A 7,385-nucleotide genomic window follows, 5' to 3' on the forward strand; every position below is an offset into this window, starting at 1 on the left:
TAGCAATCATTTTAAGGAAATCTCCAACTGAAACCCTCTTGTATTGAGGTCACTTCCATGGGGCAGATCGGTGGCCTTTTCCTCATACTTTGGTTATCTTGTCTTTGCGGTCTCATTTCTTTGCAGCCTATAGAATGCGTTGCTGACACATAAAGGAAAATTTATATCAGATTCCATTCAATGAATCCAACAGGCTGACAGATATTTCCTTCCTGACCTCACCGCTTATCCGCCATGGCAGCCACATCCGCAGAGTCAGAGGAAATAACTACATCCAGGGAAAGTGAATCCGTCCAATGCTGAGAGTTACCAATGCTGAATTATAACCCTGAAAGAATTGTTCTGTCCTGGGGGAACTCTTCATACATGCCGGCCACTTACTGTGTAAGAAGATATTCCGCTACATTCAGCCTAAAAGTGCAATTTTACAAGAGCCACTAGGGGGCTCTGTTGTTAACAGTTATTAAACCTATTTTATTGTAATACTCTTACCTGATTGGCCAGCCCATAAATTGTAAGAAAGAACGGTAAAGCACAACCCTTGTGTAGCATTTAACATTATGAAATATAACTGCCATCCACAATGTGCAATAGAAGCTGCAGCAAGTAAGATAGAGCCCGCCTCATACAGGATATTCAGCATCATCTAGCTCCTCCCTCCTCAGCTTGACTCTCCAGGCCCCTTTCCATTTATTAAATTTCAGTTCTTTCAATCATGGAAGCTAAGCATCACATGAACAAATTACCTAGGGAAGTCTGCATAAGGCACGGTCTACATATTAAAACTTTGCATTTGAGATTCCCCCAGCTTTAACCCCGCCTGCATGTTCTCATAGTGAGCTCAGTTAGAAAATAAATCACCTAAAACATTTTCTAATTGACCTGACCCTCTGTATTTATCTGCAGGGAGTCTGTAGTGGGTGGAGTTGGCTTTGCCCCTCCCACAGCTCCCTGCACCGGCTATGCACTGCCCAGTGATGATGTCACCACTATCCTTATAAGATAATATCTGAGTTTGCCATTGCCTGGCACACAGACTAGAATCATTCCCTTTATGGTTATTGATGAATATAATTTAATGAAATATTTATCATGTGAAAAATAAAAGTTGATCTCTAGGTTCAGCAGACATCAGATTTTCCCATGTAAGGTATTCTCAAAGCGCCGACCTAGCTGACATTATCTCGGAGATATAAAATCTGCAGTGTGTGAAGTCACAAGGTGGTTTTACCTTTTATGGTCTCAGGTGATCTTTATTCTCCGGGGACACCTGACACCTTTCTGCCATGCTTACCGACGGCTCCCGCACTCAGATCCTTTTACGGTGAACAGCGTTCATCTAGCGCTCCATTATTGATTAATGAACATCGCTTGGATCCTTGAACACACAATATATAAACACCCCACAGTACACAGACATATCCAATGGATTCCAAGAAAGACATTCGCAGGAAATCAGATCCCTGTCTGGGAATTGTCGGGAATCTGGTGAGTCCATAGACATATCAATGGGTAAGTAACCAATATAAATCAATATCAAACGTGGCTGATAATTTATTATGATAATATTGCCTGGTGATTCTGCCATAGGACCGTCCTGTCCAAGGGTGACAACTATCTCCCAATTCTGCTCCTGTGTTGTCACCCACATTAATGTATATAAAAAAAGAGAAAGGACTCCCCAGCTTTTATCTGGATAAACAGGTATAAAGGTGGCCACCCCTAAATTGTTACTTGGACAAATGAAGAGGTAAGAAAAAAACGAGGTTTCAGCCATGATTTCAAAAGATGATCATGCATTGTTTATAGGATTCATACATAATTTATGCGACAATGAAAAATTCTTCTACTCTGCCCATTAAACAGCATGGGCTGGGGTTCACACACTATACATAGATCCACTAACGTTTTAATATTAAACCATTGAGTCTTATTAACCCGACGCGTTTCACCACTGTGGGCTTCCTCAGGGGTATGTAGTGTAGACTGCCAGTTTGTTAAAAGTATTGCACAAGTAATATATAGTGTATCACCCACATTCATGATCAAGACCACAAACAGCTGACATCAGGACCGCCTTTAGAAATTTCTGGGCCGCATACTAGGTAAATTTCTTAACCCTTTTCCCTTTATGTCTAAAAATTCCTGTACCCCATCCCAAACCCTAAAGGCATTCGGATCTTCCCAGGGTGAACAATCTCTGGTGTTCTTATGAATATGAATAGTCGGTTATATTCTGTGCATTTAGATTTCTGCATGATGATGAATCTTTTTTTTCTGGCGCCACTGTGACTACCAAGACATGAATATGATTTGATATTTTAATGACTTTGGTGCACCTGCTGGAGTATGCAGTACTCCTATTTGCCTGAAGAGGGCACTGCTGCCATTGGTAATCATATCAGAATATTTAAAATCAGAAATTCCTTTTTTAAAATAAATTCAACATTTTCATTTTCAGAGTAATTATGAATCCATTCACCGGTGGTATTTTTTTATGTCTATGCTTGAATTCACAGTTCTTCTTTGTCCCAGCGCTATAATATACCGCCTTCATAATACAATGAATGAGTTGAAATATAAATCCTGGGATAACTTTATTCAGTACTGGGGAGTGAATGAGAGGGACTGGAACCTCTGGGAGTAATTATTGCCATCTGTGTCCCCATAGGAAAGACTTCCCATCACTCCCGGTACAGGTGATGTTGTCAGTGATGGAAAATCTTCTAAACATAGGCAGATAGAAATTTAAACACAATGGAAAAATCTTTAAGTGGATACAGAAAGAATTCAGAATGTGAGGTTAGAACTCTTTCATGCTATTCCCCCAACACTATCCTAACCCCGAACCCTAACTCTAACACTCCATGTAAGCCTAACACTAACCCACAGTGTAATCCCAACACTCGTTCTCTTTGTAACACTAACCCCCCATGTAACACTAACGCTCTTTTTAATCCATACAGCAAGGTTCCCTGTACACCAAGCCTCCCTCTAACCCCAACACTAACTCTCCTTCTAAAACAAACCTTCTATGTAACACCAATAGTAACCCTCCCTATAACCCAAACACTTACCCTACCTGTAACTCTAACACTGACCCTACCTGTAACCCTAATACCGACCCTACCTGTAACCCTAATACTGACCCTACCTGTAACCCTAATACTGACCCTACCTGTAACCGTAATGCTAACCCACAGTCTAACCTCAACACTTACTAACTCCGTTACCCTAATACCGACCCTCCACGTAATCTTAACACCAACCCTCCCTCTAACCCTAACACTAACCCTCCTTGTAACACTAATAGTTACCCCCCTGTAACCCTAACCCTACCTGTAACCCTAACACTGACACCCTCTGTAATCCATATACTAAGCTTTCCTATATTCCCAACACAAAACCTCGCTATAACCCTAACACCGACCCTCCCTGTAACCCTTACACTAAGGTTTTGTATCCCTAAAATTGACCTTTTTCATAACCCCAAAAGTACCTTTTCCTGTACCCCGAACACTAACCCTCTCTGTAACCCTAACTTTAGTCTCACCTGTATCATCAAGTATAACTCTCCCTGTAACCCTAACTTTACCTCTTCTCACATTTACATTTCCTTGATTTACTTTGCAGCACCACAGTCCTGGCTTCAGTCCCCTCCAGAGATGTGTATGATGTTATTCTCTCCCTGTACACACTTGTCGGTTAGTTGGCGCTGTGCCCCCCTCACTATGGCTGCTTGTGTGTGGTTGGCACATTAGAGTGTCAGCTCCTTCCCAGGCCAGGTACAGGGCGTGGGATTGGTTGGCACGATTCATGTTGACAATCACCATTTCCAGGAACATTCATCCTGTTTATTGTACCGGCTGAGTGGGGCCCGGCTCACCGCAACCTGACCACTAAATAAACTCTGATACAAAATATTTTCAACATTTCCTGTTTCGAAAAAACAAAAAAAAAACAATTTCATTATACAGACAACGAGAAGTGAATGTTACTTTCCAAAGTTTCACTGTGACACACGGATAGAAAAGTCTGCGGGGACAACACTTTTCCATCTTTGTTGGATTGTCCCTGATGAGCATAGTAACACATTGGGATAGTTGGGAGGGGGGCATCAGGTGACAGGTTTATACTGGAACACATTAGGATAGTTGGGGAGGGGGGCGTCAGGCAACAGGTTTATACTGGAACACATAAGAGCGGTATGTGTTCAGTTTGGACTTTATCACTGTGCAGTTGACACACGAGACGCAAACACAGGCACTGGTGACATAAGGGTATAACTGGCGGGATCATGAGATGCTGCTGGAGCCACACCTATGGCAAGAGGCCTAAGGGCATATGGCTTTGCGCCATGGGCGTTTACTGGCTGAGGGTTTTAAAGAAATCTCTGCCACGCTTTATTAATATTGAAATATGCAATATAAACCCAAAGTAATTAAAAAATAAATTGCAATATGTTTATTTTTTAAATTGAAATGGCACTCTGGATAATTTTTTCCCCTTGCAGTGGGTCCACCTTCTCTTTACATAAGATGAATAGATGTATTCCAAACAATCTTATCAATAAACAGCAATGTTTAAAAAATATTTTGTGTATCATTTGTAAGCGTGTTGCTTAAGACAAAACGCTGCATAATATCAGGGAGCCAACAGCTCCCTCTAGTGACCAAACTGCAAATTTCAATATTGAATACATGGAAAAAAATATGGATGAGTTGTCTTGTAATGTAAAAATTGTACATTATGGGTTTTATTTATAAAACAGTGAATAGGACATTCCCTGGTGTGAATCATCAAGGTTTATGTGTTTTATTGGCAGAAATTGATTTCTACAAGGGAAAGTTTGAGGGAATGCAGTGTAATCAGGGTGATTTGTTTGCTGTTACATAGTATTTTGGGGTAAAGTTGTGAATAGAGTCTAAATATCTAAATTTCTTAGCAGTTATGTGACTCTCAGACTATCTTAATACATCTCTGTGAACCGGCTGGATCTGCACACATTCAAAATCATCTAATGTATTTGGAAAAAAACAAATGTATTTAAATATGTTCAGCCGTGTTTCTAATTCCTCGTCATGCATTTTCTGTACTGTCCATGCATCCTAAAAGTATTTTTAGACAATGATTTTTTTCCTGTTTTGAAATTTTACAGATGCTCGTCAAGCACGTTAACGCATTTTACAAGCGTTTATTCCTGCAGATTAAAATCTCTTGTTTAACGTAGCACGCTATATTTGATTCCAAGGCTCGTGTTGTATAAATAGGGATATAAAGCAATAAAGCATTTTTTATATAAAACACGGCACCGGTATAGGCTGTGTGAACGAGCTGCAGGTGCCGTAGCCGTCACACAGGTTCTTCTCTTCCCTTCAGCACATCAAATGAAGATCTGCAGCAGGTGCCAGAGGTTTTAGCTACCACTGAGCTCCTGAGGCCAGGTCCTTGGCTAACGCGTTTCGATTTCCTTCCTAGACATCTTTCAATTGTAGAAGCTGCAGTGCTCCATTTTGACCCATCCACACCAATATTTAAACCTGAATTACAAGCAGATAAATGAATTTGGTTATCATTATTATATCATTAAATATATTATTTTATTGCAAGCAGTGTGTATTGCGATAAATTGTGTCTACATGGCAGTGCATGGTGCACTGGGCTGCACTATATTATGCACTGGTGTGCCAGGGCCAGGATGATGGGCATTTTAGTGAGGACATCTAGGTGCAGAAAAAAGTACTGCAGGGAAAAACTTTGGATTGAAGGTGAATATGTTTGTTTTATGTTAATTACCTTTTAATAGGCTATTCATTTTGTTTTCTTATTTTGGCTGGAGTTCTGCTTTAATTTGAACCTGCGAGAAATCAGGAAGAGAAATGAGGAATTTTAATATTGACTTCACCTCTGATCACCTATACCAACAATGACAAAGCTTGGGAATTCTGCAATGGTAGAGATAGTGTTATCTGAACTGCATAAAACCTCCCTGCAATCAATGTTACAAAGAACACAGCTATCTGTGCTGGCCATAGACAGCCAAGGCAGCTGCTTTGTCAGTCTGTCAATACCCCACCCTAAAATGTGGCCGGAATGTCGCAGAAAACAAATGATTCCTTCACGTTATGTCGATAATCCTTTACTGGTGGACAAGCCTTTTGATAGTGTTGGTACTGATCTAAACCGTCTGCTTCTTGAATGTGAAGTAAAAAAAAATTATTTACAAAAATGTTAGATGTAAAAAAAAAAAAAATAATTAAGGATAAAATGTTCAATCTGCAGTTCCCTATCTGGCCAGTAGGTGGTGCTGAAGTTTTCTTTTCATATCATTGGAAGGATTACTTTTTAGCTGTGCTAAAACATGGCCTTTGCATCTCTTATCAGAAGTTTTGTAAGACATGTCAATCAGACAAAGGTTGCTGCAAAGTGAGCTGTTCTGATGTGCTGTCTGTTAACCCTTAATACTCAGGCAATCCCTTGTGATGTAATAGATGTGTATTTGCAAAACAAAAATTGTAGATAATAGTGAATTGTGTCTGGACAAAAAATAATACAGAGAAAGTAATAAGCCAACGAGGAAGTTTTGACAATAGCGAAACTTCAGGAAGGCTTAAAGCCATCTCCTAGTAGACAGCCCCCCTCTTCCCAGTTTAATTCTTCCTTTTTCTGGTGCATTTATTGTGTGTGTCTGGAAACTAGCTTTAAATACATAATTGCATTTAGCTCTAATCTGACCTGCAATCTGATATCATTACTGAACACATAAAAGGCTTCCTCCTCTCATTGTCTTTCATCGTCGCTCTGATTTGATGCGCTCCGACACGTTTAAACCAAAACTGAAAATAAACAAAATACCTTTAAGTAATTGGCCGGATGATTACACCTGTAATTATGATCACATAGAAATAAACACTCGCTCTTCTTATTGACAGTTCACACCTCAAATCACCCAGCGGATTTACATTGTTATGTTTGATGTTTTTGGGGTGAAAAGAGGTTAAAGGAGGTAATAAAGGAGCTGTGTGATGAAATGCTTTCCCATCATACATTACAGCCACCCAGTCACCCTTGTGTGTTGTGGTAAAATGCGCCCACTCATTGTGTGGTGCCCCCAGTGGCATCTATTGTGAATAGCACCCCAATATATTGTGCAGTAGGACCCACATGCAGTGCCAAGGGTAGAAAAAAGAGGGCGCTCTTGCTTACCATACTCTTCTCTTTTTTGGAAGCCAGTGTTCTCATCTGCTCTCTAACATTTGGGCCTTTGGCAACTGCCCCTCATGGGTAACTTTAGATATTAAATTGATCCCTCACATGGAATGTGATACAAAGTGATACATTTTTTATGAATTTAGACCATGGCTTGTGGTGTTGATGTAGGGATC

At 40.2% G+C, this 7,385-nt stretch overlaps 1 long non-coding RNA gene across 1 annotated transcript; it reads right to left on the minus strand.

Moving 5' to 3' along the window:
• Positions 1 to 5,217: 5,217 nt before the first annotated feature.
• Positions 5,218 to 6,958, minus strand: LOC140338676 (uncharacterized). The gene is made up of 3 exons (XR_011922298.1): positions 6,736 to 6,958; positions 5,797 to 5,857; positions 5,218 to 5,540 (listed from the first exon to the last, which is right to left on the minus strand). It is a non-coding gene; the product is annotated as an uncharacterized lncRNA (long non-coding RNA).
• Positions 6,959 to 7,385: the final 427 nt, after the last annotated feature.

This window comes from Pyxicephalus adspersus, chromosome 9 (genome assembly GCF_032062135.1).
Source record: "Pyxicephalus adspersus chromosome 9, UCB_Pads_2.0, whole genome shotgun sequence".
NCBI lineage: Eukaryota > Metazoa > Chordata > Amphibia > Anura > Pyxicephalidae > Pyxicephalus > Pyxicephalus adspersus.